Here is a 15,882-nt window from a genome sequence, read left to right as displayed (position 1 = left end):
ACTCTGCCTCTACTGGTTGGCAGCTGAGTCTTTGCCATTTAATCCAGATGATAGGCTATGCTAGCTGCCTGGTTCTGGGGTACCCCTTTGGGGTGTGTCTGATAGTTAGACGTCTGTTGAGCAGGCCTGGTGTGATGCCAGCACCTGCTTTAGTCAAGTCACACTATCATTGAGGGCACTTGCTACGATCTTCTCAGGTAGAGCATACTGGTTCCTGGTTTCACCTCCCTGCTGGGCTCCTCTGGTTCTGTAGTTGGGCTTTCTAGAGGCCAGGAGAGACACAACGAAGCTCCACACGTGTTCAGATCCACTCCTTTTCATTTCTAGGTTTGACTCGGGAAACTGGTCCCTTGAAGGACTGAAGGGAGCCCACAACCATGAACACACTTCCCGGTGAGCTGATGACTTCTAGTCTGCTCCAGCCATTGAGACATTAGAGAAGTTGACTCCCGCTCCAGCCGATGAGGGCTCAGGGAAGTGACCCTTAGCTGAAAGGCTTTGTTTGACATGACTCAGCCTCAAAGACAACCCAACTTGCTTGGGTTGCTAAGTGCCTGGTTCCTGTAAACACTAATACTCAGGAACCTTCCAGAGAGAGCCCTAGCAGTGGTCGGGGAGGTGCCGTTTGTGAATATGATCAGTAATCAGAAAGCGCCCCTCGTTTTGCTAAGATTCAACTATCGGTAAATACCACCCCATGGCATCGCTTCCTTTCAGTTACTTGTGTGTGACTCACAGCTGATTTTCAGATGGGAAGTTTGGTCTGCGATAATGATGGTGTTTGGGTTCTAAGATACTGGTCTTCACAGACATTGCTTTGCCAAGAAGGGGAAGCAACAAGGAGTCCTCATTCAGAGACCGAAGAGTTAGCAATAGATAGAACTTAAAGAACCATTGATCACCACATCAGAAGGCTGTTTTTATTGCAGTTCAACTGTGGTTGCTGGAGGTCCACCTGGATCCACAGGTGAATATAGTTAGTTACTCAGGGCCAAACCACAGGGAACACAGTGGCTGTTAGCTGTAAAAATGGAGTTCGGTTATTTAGGGTCTGCTCCAAGCCATGAGCTCTTCATGTGTTGCGTGAGCCTGTCAGAGAGCTAGGATCGCCCTTGCTGTACAGAGAACAAGCTTAGTGTCCTAACTTCATCCATTCAGGATCACAACCCCATTACTCTGCATGAGTGGGCTGCTATTGGTCCCGCTTTGCAGGGACACTGGAAATCATGGTCCTGTATGTGTGGACGTTGGCCACAAGCTGAATCAGACGACTGTGACAACATCTGCTTTTTATCTTTACTCATGCCACAAATACACAGACTTGTCCGAGTGCTGTTAGCGAACAGCTTTGTGAAGCCCTCATTTGAACACCTGCCGGCAGCTATGTATCCATCCCCTTATTTGGGAAATGGCATACCTGTGAAGTTCATGGTGGGATTCGTGGCTCTGCTAAGAGTCAACATTCTTATTGGGACGGGTAGGTCAGCATAGTCAGTGTGGTGAGTTGCCTGGGATGTGAGAGGGATCAAGGTTCCTTCTGTCCTTGTGATCTGAGGAAAATGCTGTCCATGCAGGGTCTCTGCATGGATCTCTTACTGTGTCTCATCCCAAACACCACTGTCCTCAGGAAAATGTCTGATATGAGACTTGAGTTGGGAGCATGTGCCTTGTCAGGAACATGCTGCACAGTGCACATCTGTGGGGCAGGACATTAGTATGTTATGCTAACTTTTCCTGAGGAGATTGGAACAAATTCACCCTACGTAGGGTACCAGTGACAGACCAGAGTAACAATTCCCCTGAAGTCCAGCTTGGCGAAGCAATCAATGAGCAAGGGTGGTGGAGGCTTTACTTCTAGGTTCCTGGATGACTCAAAGGAAGCTGCAGCACTGGAAATCCCATTCCGGTATGGGCGATGGTTCCCCAAAGCTTTGTCTCTGGAGCTTCCCATACTACTTGCAGGCAGTTTGGTGGGTGGGAGAGTCTTCTCTCCAGTAAGTGTTTCTTCTCATACAGCCTTTGGGAGAAGCTTTGTGTATCTTGTAAGTTTCAGGAGCTTCATGAGATTTGTGAGTTGTTGTTGCTTTCTGGATCCTTGAAAGCTTCATTTACTTTCTGAATCTTAACTCTCTTCTAAGATAGAATGATCTAGTGTAGAGAAAATTGCCACACAACAGATGTATTTGAAAGGATGAAAAAGGGCCCCACTGTGTGAAGCACCTCTGCAGTGGCCCCAAAACAGTTAGGTATGTCTCTTGTGAGGAAGAAGTCCCCATGAGGATACAGTGAAGAAATGAGAGCCTTTAGCAGGTTGTCCCAAGAAAAGACACCTACTCCCTTACTGTCAGTCGAAGCCTTAGTGTGTGCCTCAGGGACTCAGAGCTCTCAAGCAGTACTGGAATGTTAAATGCAGGGGAAAACAGACCCTCAAAGCATGTGGCCACCATTTCTTCCCATCCTAACTCCCTTCTGTGTCCACTTTTTCCAGTTGAGGAAGGGAGGAGAAGAGGGAGGAAGCTGGCTTTAACTTTCTGTGTTAGAGCTCCACCTTCTACAGTCTCCTTGGAGCCTTTGCATTGTAGGCTAGCAGAAGGGTAATCCTCCTCTCTTAACAGTAGCCAATAGGGTGTCATGACAGCAGAGGTGGGACTCCAGCACACAGGACCACATAAGGACCCACTGTTCCCATGGAAGGCACACAGATTTGTCTTTGGTCAGACATACCCACTCCCATTCACCTCTGGGTATGGGGGTCTAGAATGTTCTTCATTGTTAACTCACACACTGTTATCTTCCAGACTTGCCCAGCCCCTCCAGAAAGCTCAGAGTCCTGTTTACTGTCTCTTTTTTCTGAAACAACCCATTCTCCTTGTTCAGTTGCACATCCGTCCATCTACGCATCCTGCATATTAAATATATCTTCACTGTGAGTTGGACCCGATCGATCTCTTACTGAATGGCTTTATCTGTTCATGACAATTTCTCGCAGTCTCTGGTTCCCCAGGCCGAGGGTGTTTGCACACACATTTTGTCATCTTCTCCCTCTAATTTTGGACTAGATTCCCACTCTCCTTTCTGTGTCTGTGTTTTCCCCATGATCTCATGCTGTTTGGGGCTTACGAAATGCTCCCTGTTCTGAGACCTCCTGATACCCTTGCTCTCCAGAACAGAGGATGGAGGGGCCAGCAGGATATCCAGGTTTGTCCTTTGCTTGTCCCCGCCCCCACCTGGAACCTCATCTGGGCCTGATAGGACAAACCCTTGTGGTCAAGGCCTTATCCCATACACCTGTCCCTTTAAAACCTACTTATTTTTAAAAGAAACATTGAAGCATTTTTTTTTAGTATATAAAATAATGGATTTCATGGTGACATTTTCATACATACATTTTATATTTGTTCCCTATTGCCCTCCCCTGTCCTTCCCCTGCCCCTCAGTCATTGTCCCTCTCCCTCCCTCCCTCTAAATAAGGCCTCCTGCTTTCCTGCCATTTATATATGGGAATATAGCTAAATCTAGTTCCATATATGAGAGAAGACATGACACTTTATCTTTCTCCCTTCGCTCCCCTCCCCCACCCCTCTCCCCCACATCCCCTTCCCCACCCCATTTCTCCCTCCTCTTCCCAACTTCTCTCCCCCAGCTCCTTTAAGTTCTCCTTTCCCATACCAACCCACTTCATATTATATATGTATTCTGTCTTCCAAGAGTCACGTCATATTCACGTACATAATGCATATGTAATCCAACTGTAAAAAAGCTGCATGCAAGGAAAAAAAAAAAAGAGTCCTTTTACTCCAGAGACAAGTGGCCTTGCTGAGATTAGCCACCCAGGAAGTGACTCCCTCTAATACCTACAGCATGCTCTGTGGAAGCAATCAGGCACCATGCACATGTGTACATGCATGTGTGTGTGTGTAAACTTTCATATATACATATATGTGTGTGCATGTGCACATGCACCTGTGTGTGTACACATGCATTATGTGTGTGCATGTGCATATGTACATGCACCTGTGTGTGCACACATGTATTATATATGTGCATGGGTATATGTACATGAACCTGTGCGTGCACACATGCATTATATGTGTGCATGGGTACATGCAAGTGCAATTTAAGTGGAAACAGCAGCACTTCTGGTCTGGCTCTAAAGTGCTTGGCTAGCCTTGCAATCCTCTTTTCACCAGCTCTGTTCTGACAGGAGGGCAGCTGTTACTGTTCGATGTGTGGAGAATACATCTCCGTGGAAGAGACAGGGGGAGCCAGGACACCAGGCTGAGTGGCCTCAGAGCAGGACGCATGCTCTCCAAGATTCTATTTCAGGATTGTCTGAGACCAGTGAGTGTTCTTGCCACAGAGGAATGCTCCCTTGGAGGCGATGGCTAACCTGGCCAGGCAGGGCAGGAATGTACGGCCTGTGGTGGTGACGCCTCCTCCCAGCAATGTGTCCTGCTTCCTGCTTTGAGTCACATGAGCTTTTTTTTTTGTCTGCCTCCCACTACAGCCTGCATTTTGCCCTTCCGTGTTGTCAGTGTGGGGGAATCTTCTGAGTCTGGAAGCCGTGTTGTAAAACTCAGAGCTGTTTTCAGCGTGCCTCTGTGACGTAAAGATGTTGGGAGGAGGGAAGGGACACAGGAAGGGAAAGGAGAGAGGAAGGAGGGCAAAAGGACAAAGGGAGAGAAACATCTTGCTGACGTTAAAGAAGACCGCATTTTACAGGGTAACATTACTGATTCCTCCACCATCCACCCCTTCTAATTTACTAGAAACCGAGCAGCCTGTTTGGAAACCCATAGCTTGCTGCCCCACCCCACCCCCTGCCAGCCCCCGTCCCCGCCCCCGCCCCCACCCCACCAACTCCTCCCTCCCTCACATTCTCCTTTGACCAAAGGAGCCGTTAATTGTTGAGAGTTTGAAAGCTACCTGATTCCTTGATACAGAGGGGGATTTCCATGAGTCATAATTCAGTCCCTGCTTGTGAGGGCACTGTAGCTAAAGTAAATCGATCCAGCTGATGAAAAAGGGCCCCTGGGGACAGAGAGGTCAGCTCTGCAGCTGGGGCAGCTGCTGGGGTTGTCACATGACTGGCTGTGCTTGCTCAGGCTTGCCCCCCACCCTCACCCCGTGCCCTCATGATCTCCCTGCACCCTTGCGATCTCTTCTTTGCCTCTAGAAGGCCCAGTTTGCAGCCTGGCTGGCTTCTGTGAGGGGAAGGTGATTTTCCAGGAGGTTGCCAGCCTCCTCCACTTGAAATGAGGGATTAGTACTGGTGAGATGGCTCAGCTGGTAACACGGTGGCCACACAAGCACGAAGACCCCAGAACCCACATAAAAAACTGTGTGTGGGACTTGCAATCCTAGTGTTGGGGAAATAGAAACAGGCTGCTCTCCGGGTTGGGCTGGCTGGTCAGCCTGGCTTAATTGGTGAGTCAGAGCCAGTGAGAGACCCTGTCTCAAAATCCAGGATGAATAGCTCTGGAAGAATGATAGCCAGGGTTGACCTTTGACCTCCCCAGGCCCGGACACACATATGTCAGTCTGACACACACACATACATGTACAGATCTAAAACAGCATACTGAAAATGGCTCCCTCCTGGAAGTCCTCTTTGCTGCCCCGGCAGGTTCTATGGTGTTTTGTTGAAGCCTCTCTCCCTGAGAGGTTCTGCTATCTGGACATACAGTTCCTGTTCACCAATACGATCTGGCAATAGTAACTTGCAACCTGAAGTTCCAGAAACAGCCGGTTCCATCACCGAGATGGTAGAGTTCAAGCTGCCGGCTGGCCAAGGCCGCAAGAGTTAATTTTTATCCCAGTGGAAAAAAAAATAATAAACATGGCATTAGCAACTACATGTTTATCAATTTGCAGTTCATTTCCAGCCAGGCCATCTCCCTCCTGTGTGTTTTTACTGCTGGCTGATGATCCGGAGTACGCTTTGCGAAACCGTATGCGGCTGTTAAAGCTCTGGCCTCCGTTGCACTTATGCAGTGTTTTCCAACTTAATTGCATAGTGCCATTTGGCTCCTCATGCTGCGGCCTTCCAACTGGCAGGTCCGAATGATAAAGAAGCTGCAGTAAAGCCAAAGGGCCTGCTAGGGGGTCACCTGGCAGCCGGGAGACCCATGCGAGGATTTTATTTTTCTGCTTTTGTAAGAAGCCCCCCAGTGAGCATGAGCTCATATTGGACCACCTTCTCTGGGTAGGAATGGATCTGTTGTGTTTCTTCACCTTGTTTTACGGGAGGCTGATGTCAGAGGAGGTGCTGAGAACAGCTGTCAGGTGCAGTTAGGGATTCTGACCAGGAGGACGCTGTCGGACAGCACCAGTGTGTGGTTGGCTCAAGGGCGATCGCTGGTCCCACAGCTCAGCCTGCATTTTCCTTTCAAGTGCTTTGTCCTTGGCAGGACGACAGCTCTCACCCATAGTGTCACCTGCCCTTTATCATTGGACTATTGTAGCCAGGGACACCATTTGGCTAGATGAAATGGAACAACGTCTGTGTACAACCATGAAGATACGAAACCCCTCCCCAGCCTCTCAGGGATCATGAATCGAAGTACACATAACAGAAACTGATGTTGCCGCAGAAACACTAGGGGAAAGGTGTGTCCTTCCTATGACTCTCAGGGGACCTCCCCAGGTCTAGTGGACCCTCACAGGACTCTCTCGATACGTAGGAAGGAAGAGCAGCCCTGGCTGCGCCCAGTAGGCAGTGGTGGAAGGTGCTTCAAGAAACCCCAAGGATGAGGCAATGTCCCATTTCCCAATGAGTAATTATGAAAGCACTGTCCTTTGTTGGGGTAGCATGAATATATAAACTTTAAAAAGTTTTGTGTGTGTGTGTGTGTGTGTGTGTGTGTGTGTGGGTGTGGGTGTGTGGTGTTGGGACCAAATGCAGGGTCTCCATGTGCCAGGCAAATCCTCTGTCACTGAGTGAATCCCCAACTGTCTTAGTCAAGTTTTCCATTGCTGCAAATAAAACACCATGACCAAAAAAAAAAAAAAAAAAAAAAAGCAAGTTGGGGAGGAAAAGGTTTAGTTAGCTTACACTTCCACATCATAGTCTATCACTGAAGGAAGTCAGGACAGGAACTCAAGCAGGGCTGGATCCTGGAGTCAAGAGCTGATGCAGAGGCTATGGAGGGTGCTACTTACTGACTCGCTCCTCATGGCTTTCTTTTAGAACCCAGGACCACCAGTCCAGGCATAGCGCCACTCACAGTTGGCTGGGCCCTCCCTCACCGATCACTAATTGAGAAAATGCCTTACAGCTGGATCACATGGAGGCATTTCCTCAACGGAGGCTCCTTGCTCTGATGACTCTAGCTTGCGTCAGGTTGAAACACAAAACCAGCCAGTACACCCTTTCCAGCTTCTTTTTAAATGACTGAACAGACTTCCTTACCACATCTTCTTACTTCTGCCCAGTGTCTTTGAGATCTAGGACTTTTTGAGTCTGAGCACCGTGGCCTCTGAAAAGGCTGTCTTGGGCCCCGCCGGCCATGCTGTATTTGGGATTTCCACAGTGGGTGTCTTCTTGCTTTTGCTTTTTGAAAGGGACCTTTGTGGGGTGTGGCTGCACCAGGAGATGCTCACGAGTGTTAAAGTTAAAGGGGACGCGCGCTTGCAAGGGATTAAAATGGCATGGGGCTTGGTGTGTTAGCCTTCTTGTTGCTGCAGAAGCAGCTTCTGGTAAATGAAACTTAAAGAGGGTAGGATTTGTTTTGGTTCATGGTGTGAGGGGCACAGACCATCAAGGTGGGCGAGGAGGGGCTGGGCGTGGCTACAGCTTCCTCACCAGAAGCAGGAGGCAGACGCTGGCACCGAGTCTGCAGCCGGGAGGCGTCTGGAGATGAACGATGGACTGGGCTTGACTTTATTTTTCTTATTTATTCCGAGGACTCCTACCATGGGGTGGTGCCACATGGCCGCATTCAGGGTGGGTTCCCTTTTCATTGGACATCTTTGGAAACATCCCTCGGATACAGGAAGGAGAGTGTCTCCTAGGGGATTCCAAACCTGGTCGAGATGACAACAAAAAATTAACCATAACATCTGAGTTTCTTTCAAAAAAAATTTTTTTTCCTATTGAGTATGGAGAAATGGCTAAGCAGTTGGGAGCACACAGTGATTTTTTTTTCAGACACCCTAAGTTCGATTGCTAGCACCCACATGGTGGCTCACAGCTCTCTACAGGGAGCCCCAGTGCTAGGAGATCTAATGCCCTTTTCTGATTTCCCCAGGCACTAGGCACGCGCACGGTACACGTACAGACAGACAGGCAGACAGACAGATGAAACAGTTATACACATAAAAATAAATAAAAAGCTTAAATCACACTGATTTGTGTGGGTGCATGGGTGTGTTTGGGGAGTCAGTTTAATCCTTTCATGGTGTGGTGATTGCAGATCAGATTGGGGCCCCTGGTTCTGGTGGGCAAGTGCCTTCGCCCACTCAGTTATCTTCTTGTCTCCTGAAAACTTTCTTTTTCCATGTGAGGTTTTCTTAAAGACAATTTCAGAACTGCGGGAAAATGGGAGAAGCAAAACAGAAAGCACGTTGGGAGATGCTCTGGTATCATTCCTGGGAGCCATGGAGAGAAGTTAGCGGTGCTGGCTTTCTTTCTTCTGACATACTTGAAATTTTCTATAATGAGAACTTGAAATTAGTTTGCAAAGAATTAGAGGCCATGCCTTTAGGAATATCTCCAAACACTGTGAGTCAACAGGGCTGGGAGCGAACCTCAGTGAACCCCCAGAAGTGACAGGGGAGAACCACTACATGCACTATTCTTCAACAGAAGCACCCATTTCTTATCGTCCTCATTGTCAGGCAGCTGCTCAGCCTCGGAGGGCGGAGGAGGGCCTGTAGCTGCACAGTCCTAGAGGCAGGCCTGGTGGGTACATGGCCTGGGTGGTGGCATCAAAGGAAAGAATCAATGCTGTCCCCCTGGTGTGGCAGCTGCGTTCTACACAGCCCCAGTGAGAGGGAGTGTGAGCATCTGTCTAGCAAACTTGGTTGCAGTCAGACAGGAAAACTCAGGCCTTAGCAGCCTGGATGACCACACTGAAAGAGCTGAAAAGCAATTCCACTTTTACTCCGTACTCATTTTGACAGGCTGGCTCTCCAAGTGTTATTGTTCCAAAAAACATGGTGGTAGAACAGGACACTTTCTGTACATACAGTAGTCATGGAGTATTGCTGAGATTAAAAATGTCTACCGGGCCTATGTGAGAAGTCTGGAAGTCTCTGGAGTTAATAGTAGGAAAAAAATTCCCCTAAGGGTGCATTACACTATGACACAATAAGCTGATCATAACGAGGGTCAATTTACTTCTGACTTTTTAAAATGTAGCCCCAATCATGTCCCAGATTTCCTAAGAGGTTCCAATTTGTCTTCAAAGAGCCTCCCCTCAAACTTTAAACACACACTCAGCCACATACAGACATATACATAACCACACACACAGAGCCACATACAGACACACACACACTCACACACATACACAGACACACAGACACATAGAGATACACACACACAGCCACATACACACACACACACTCACACATATACACAGCCATACACACACATATACAGACACACACAGCCATATAGAGATACACACACAGAGACATACACACACACACACATACACACACTCACATACATACACAGCCACACACACACATACACAGACACACACAGCCATATAGAGATACATATACACCCAGCCACACACAGCCACATAGACACACACACACACAGACACAGTCACACATACACAGACACACACACTCACACAGTCACAGTCACACAGACACACACATTCACACACAGTCACAGTCACACAGACACACACAGACACAGAGACACACACACACATACAAACACACACACAAACACAGTCACACACACTCACATACAGACATAGTCACACACACAGACATACACAGACACACACACTCACACACACTCACACACAGACACACTCACACATAGACACACACTCACACACACATACAGTCACACACACACACTCACTCACACACAGGCAGAGACAGACAGACACACACAGACACACACACAGTCACAGTCACACAGACATACACAGACAGACACACACACAGACACAGTCACACACACTCACACACAGATATAGTCACACACACACTCACACACACAGACACACTCACACATAGACACACTCACACACAGACACAGACAGACAGACCCCCCCACACACACACATACACACCCCAACGGTTTCAGAGTATCTACCTCAGCATTTCAGTACTGGCAGATTTATTGGAATGTAGGGGAAAAGAAATCAAAGAAAATAAACACCCATGTGCTCAAACTGAGAGCAGATTCTCTTTTGGACGGTGTGTGTGTGTGTGTGTGTGTGTGTGTGTGTGTGTTTCTGATGAGCTAAGTGTTGATTCTAACCCAAAAAGGCTGGAAAGTGTGAGTTTAGATAAGTGTCTGCTGGATTCAAGACTGCAGCGTGGGGGCTGTGAAGTGGGCGTTAAGATCACTGGCAGAGGCTACAGAATAAATACCCTCGCTCAGCCTCACGGTAATTGGTTACCGAGTGCACCGTCCAGAAGCCCTCTGTTAACTCAGGCTCGACTTACAGGGGTGGATGCTTCAGGCCAGGCGAGGGATCGCAGATGAAGTCTATAGGAATTGCTTTAACAATGTCAAGTGGCCCCTGTCCAGCCCAGAAGCTAAGCCGGAATACGGCTATCAAGTGCAGTCGTTGGGTCTGGTACAATCACTCTTTGCTGAGCTGAGCAGAAAAGAGAGATCTTTCTCTGTGGATCTGGCTCATGATCCCACAATGCAGTCTTTCATCTGCACCTTCCCATTGGCTCAAGGGAAAAACAAATCTTGTGTGCACAGAGGAGTTGTCCCCGAGAGTTGACATGGTTCACCCAGGCCCCGCAGAGCCCTCCACCTACGATTTCCTATTACGATGCTTTTCCAGCAGCCCAGACGAGCGACCTCATGAAGCGGTTGGAGCTGCCTTTTTGGTTGTAGTTTAAAAAAAAAAAATTTTTCCAGCAGATTGAGTGCCCGTGCTATGATAAACAGGACAGCCTCCTGGGAGCTGCGATAGCTTAACGTTTGCAAGTGAGTGTGTGTGTGAGTGTGAAGAACGGGCTGGTTGTGCTTTGACTGCCAGCCCGGTGCTGCAGAGTTCTCTTTTGTGTGGCCGTTCCCCTTCAGGTCAGTGACTAAAGTCATCAGGATGGCATCTGGCTGCACAGCTTAATATGCAACTAGTGTTTTTCCTCCTGTGTCAGCACTTAGCCGTACAATTTGGTAAATAAGGGTTTCAGGGAGGCAAATGCATCTGTCAGGCATGGGGGAAGGAAGAGAAGGAGGAGGAGGAGGAGGAGGAGGAGGAGGAGGAGGAGGAGGAGGAGGAGGAGGAGGAGGAAGTGGTGGGGGAGGAGGAAGTGGTGGGGGAGGGAGAGGAGGAGGAGGGGGGGGGGGGGGGAGGAGGAGGAGGAGGAGGAGGAGGAGGAGGAGGAGGAGGAGGAGGAGGAGGAGGAGGAGGAGGAGGAGGAGGAGAAAGTTTTGAAATCCAAGTCTGTAAGAGGTAGGATAATTTAAGTAACCTGGAAGAGCTGTGGGTTCACAGGTTTCAACAACAGGAAAGGCTCTTGTTTTAAAACACTCCTCAAGCAACATGTGGGCTTAGGGAAGAGAAAAAAAAAAAAGAAAGAAAGAAAAGAAAGAAAGAAAAAGAAAGAAAAAAAAGCGGGCCTGTGGTTTGGTGATTGTATTTCCTTATTGATATAATGGCTGCTGACGCAAGGCCTCCTGGGATTGCCGTGTGACCGCAGGACCGACAGTTACCCTACTGGGTTCTGAAACACAGCCGGGGCTTTCTGGACGGATGAGAAGTCTAAAAATTTCCCTTTTCATTTCCTCTCTGGTGTGACTTTGTCATTTTTTGAAAAGCTAAAAGGGAATTTTGCTTGCAGTTTTAAGTTTATCTGGCCTGGGTGGCTTCCTTTTCACTCAACCCCCCCCCCCCCCCAATCCCACACTCCAAAGACCCAAACTTAAAGACAAAAACACAAATTCTTCTAGACCCTTCCCGCCACCCCCACCCCTCCCCGGCCCACGGGGCTGTGCTGGGTTAATCCGCTCGTCCTAGCCAGAGCAGCTCCTTTTAATAAACACTCCAACACCTCTGCTCACTATCTTTGGGGTTGGTCACGGGTGGAGAGAACAGGCAAAGTGCCTCATGTCTTTCTGGAATCTTCTCCTTCTCCCACCCTATGGGAGGCTCTGTGGGCAAATGCTCTAGGACCTCTCCGTAAGTTCTGGGATAAGTGGAAACAGATCTACTCCTGCGTGGCGTAATTCGCTCGCCACAGAGGGGAAGGCTCTGCTGTGTAGAGGTGAGGGGTTGGCTGAGCAGCCAAACATGTTACAGCCTAGTTAAACCCTAGAGGGATGCTGCTTCTGAACTGCTCGAACCCAAGTCAGCTCTTGAACCTGCATGAGTCCATTCCTCTTTCCTGCATGTAGGAGAGACAGCAGGGAAAGGACAGCGTACTTCTCGTCCGCCCAAATCTGCATTCACGGTTCCGACATGTTTCTCCCCACATGTTGAACATGCTTGTTTTCACGCACACGTGCGTTCTTTATGTCACTGGGCACAGTTCCAGGACGTCATTTGAAGATAACATTTGGAAGCAGCGTGTATTTCAAGACTCCAGAAAATCAACAAGCACGGTTAACTCTCACCAAAACATGCTGCTTTGCCAGTCCTGGGTCCCCGGAACCTGAAACCCAGAGTCTGGATGATTATATGCCCCTCCCACATAAGCCTGATAAATCTGACCCAAACACGTCCCCAAGGCCACCAGGAAGTACAATCCTGCCAAGAATGAAAGCTAACAACTGCTAAAGTCTTAAGGTTACAGAGAGAGCAAGAGGAATGCAGGCCTACTGTGTGTGCGCACAAGGTCCATGATGTGCACACGCAGGAGTACGGGGGTTTCTGGGACCCACGGGAGACTGGTTCTGGGATCTGCAGATTCTTATCTCTAATATACAATGATGTGAGTGCTTGCATAGGATAGACATATCTGTCTGCACACCAGTCACCTTCAGACTTGCTGTGCCCAATAGTGTAAATGCTAACTGTACTGAATTGTTCAGGGACTGTAGCAAAAAGCCTGTAGTAAAGACACAAATCTCCTCCCCCATTTGAAGTTGGTTGATCCCACGGCTGCAGAATTCACAGATTCAGAGCTCCAACTGTATTGAGTGTGCGGACATGGGCTTCATGTGTTTACAGTGTGTGGAAGCAGTTAACAGGTATGTGAATGGATACCGTGGTAAATACCGTGAGCGTATGTGTCTTGCGCATACTTGGGTGCTCTCGTGTGCACGAAGGAGGAACAGGTAGGAAGTTGTGCCATGCACATGTGCTGGGTACACGTGTGTATGTGTATACTATGCACACATCATGTGTATATGTGTATATGTGTATTCTTGCATGCTGCCTGTGTGCCTAGCACACTGGGATGCCACAGATATGTGGACAATGACAGGAGTTGCTGGTAACCTGCATGCGTGTGCATGTGCACATACGTGTACTTCACGGTAATTGGTGCAAAAAGTGCTCTGGAGGCATCTGAATTGACCCTATTGGTAGATCCACAGGATGGGTGGCTTTAAGAGTAGATTGCAGTCTCTCAGACAAGCACCCTCTTGCTGTGATTCTTCCTGCTAGCCTGGGAGTTACTTGTTTCCTTTATCCTTCCTTTCTTCTTCCTCCCTTTTTCCTTCCTTCCTTCTGTCCTTCCTTCCTTCCTTCCGTCCTTCCTTTCTTCCTCCCTTCTTCCTCCCTTTTTCCTTCCTTCCTTCCTTCCTACTGCATTTCTTTTTCTTTTTTTTTTTTTTTTGAGACAAGATTTTATGTAGCCAAGCTGCCCTGGAAAGTGCTGTATAGCTGAGGAAGACCCCTGATTCCTGATCCCCCCTCTGCTTCTGGGTTACAGGCATACACTACCATGCCTGGATCTCCGTAAAGTCTTTTTAAGTGCCTTTTGTCTTCAGCCTCTGGGAAGATGGAGTATTGGAACTAAGGCCCTGTGTATTCAGGAGGCAAAGGAGAAAGCATCAGCAGGGGGTAAAATCCCAAAGATAGCACAAGTCTGTATTCAGAAAACACAACTCCTGTTTCTCCTCTCAGGACTTGAAGTTTGTCCCAGTTTCCTGCCTCTGACCTTACTGTAAGCGCTGACCCACTTTCTGGCTGTTTTTTATTTGTTTCTTTGAAAAAAAAAAAAAAAAACACTTACTATGTGATTACGGTTGACTCTTGTCAACTTTGCTCTGATTTCTCTGCCCTGCCATCTGAGGCCCAAAGTGCAGCTCCTCTCCTCCTCAGTTCCGCTAATTATGGGTGAGCAGAGCCAAAGGACGGGAAGGTTCTATTGGTGACGTGACATGTGGGTGACCCACTTCTTCACAAACACAGACACAAGGACAAGAGGCTGTGTAGAGAGCTCTGTACCTGCCTTGATTTTGTCTGAGGTTTTCCCCTCTGAGGCAAACCGTGAGAGCCAGCTTCTTGTCAGGTCCTGGTGTGTGTGTGTGTGTAAGGGGCAGGGACAGGCTCTGTCCCGGGCTCTCTTCCCAGGCTTGCCCTCTGGGCCCAGGGTGGTGAACGTATTCACACTTATCTAGAATTACAGCCCAAGTCAACAGTGGAACCAGGAAGTGGGCTCGGGATCAGCCTGGCATGCTGAGTATTGGGTATTTGCTTTTCTCTCCCAGCAAACTTTGATTTACCCTTTAATAAGTCACCGCCGAGGATGTGGCTCTTGAAAGGTTTAGCTTGGCACTCAAACCTAAGTCACATGTTGATAAAGAGGGAGAGGGAAGGCCAGGCCTTACGTTGTTCAGTTTTATCATTAACCCTGAGTTTGGAATCGAGCTCGCTTTCAGAAGGGCTGGTTGCCCAGGGCAGGTGGCAAGTCTCCATCAAGAAGGTGTGGTGACATCCTTAGCAGAAAGCCATTATGACCGGGGCAGGCACAGTGGACACCCCTGCGGGGGATGGAAGATAAATGGCTCTGACTTCAGACATCTTTGGCCTCAGTTTTCTTGGCTGTGAAATAAAAGTAGATCAGAATCAAATAAACCAACCTCCTAGGTTGCTCTGGGACCCAATAAGGGAGCAGATGAGAGGGGCTGGTGGTGTTCAATAAACAGTGGGGCAGCATTCGTCAACATCAGCATCACGTGTCATTTATGTGGCTGAAATGTAGCTTCTGTCTTCTCCTTCCAGAAATTTCTCCAGAGACTCCTTTCAAGGACTAGAGTCAAAGAAGAGAGAGGAAGAGAGAAAGAGAGAGAGAGAGAGAAGGAGAGAGAGAGAGAAAATGTCGTATATATGTATGAGTGTATGTGTATGTGTGTGTGTGTATGTATGGTATGTATTTGTCTGTGTATGTCTGAGTGTATATAAATGTGTGTGGTCTGTGTGTGCATGTTTGTGTGTGTGGTTGTATGTGTAGGAGTGTATGTGTGACTGTGAGTGTGTGTTTATGTAAATGTGTATGTGTGTTTGTGTATGTATGTGTCTCTCTGTGTGTACGTCTGAGTGCATAATATTGTGTGTGTGGTTTGTGAGTGTATGCATGTGTTTTTATGTATGGCATATGTGTATGTTTGTATGTGTGTATGTGTGTGGTATATATGTATATATGGTATATATGCATGTTGAGTGAATGTTTATGTGAATGTGTGTGTGTATATGTGTGTATGTGTGTGTGTCTGTATGTGTTACTAAAGACTGATTAAACCCAGGACCTGGCACATTCTAGAATGTGTTCTACCAT

At 48.1% G+C, this 15,882-nt stretch overlaps 1 long non-coding RNA gene across 7 annotated transcripts in view; it reads right to left on the bottom strand.

The window, feature by feature from the left end:
• Nucleotides 1-894: 894 nt before the first annotated feature.
• Nucleotides 895-15,882, bottom strand: part of LOC102547807 (uncharacterized) — a 17,701-nt gene continuing 2,713 nt past the window's right edge. For 3 of the 7 annotated variants that reach the window (XR_010060535.1, XR_597303.4, XR_010060537.1), the window contains exons 3-5: nucleotides 15,188-15,357; nucleotides 4,927-8,025; nucleotides 3,773-4,599 (exon numbers count right to left, since the gene is read on the bottom strand). This is a non-coding gene — a long non-coding RNA (uncharacterized LOC102547807). The other 4 variants (XR_005496773.2, XR_361964.5, XR_005496774.2 and 1 more) reach the window with 2 other exon arrangements.

Source organism: Rattus norvegicus, chromosome 19 (genome assembly GCF_036323735.1).
Source record: "Rattus norvegicus strain BN/NHsdMcwi chromosome 19, GRCr8, whole genome shotgun sequence".
NCBI lineage: Eukaryota > Metazoa > Chordata > Mammalia > Rodentia > Muridae > Rattus > Rattus norvegicus.
The sequence above is the reverse complement of the archived record's forward strand: the minus strand, read 5'-3'. Positions and strand labels throughout refer to the sequence as shown.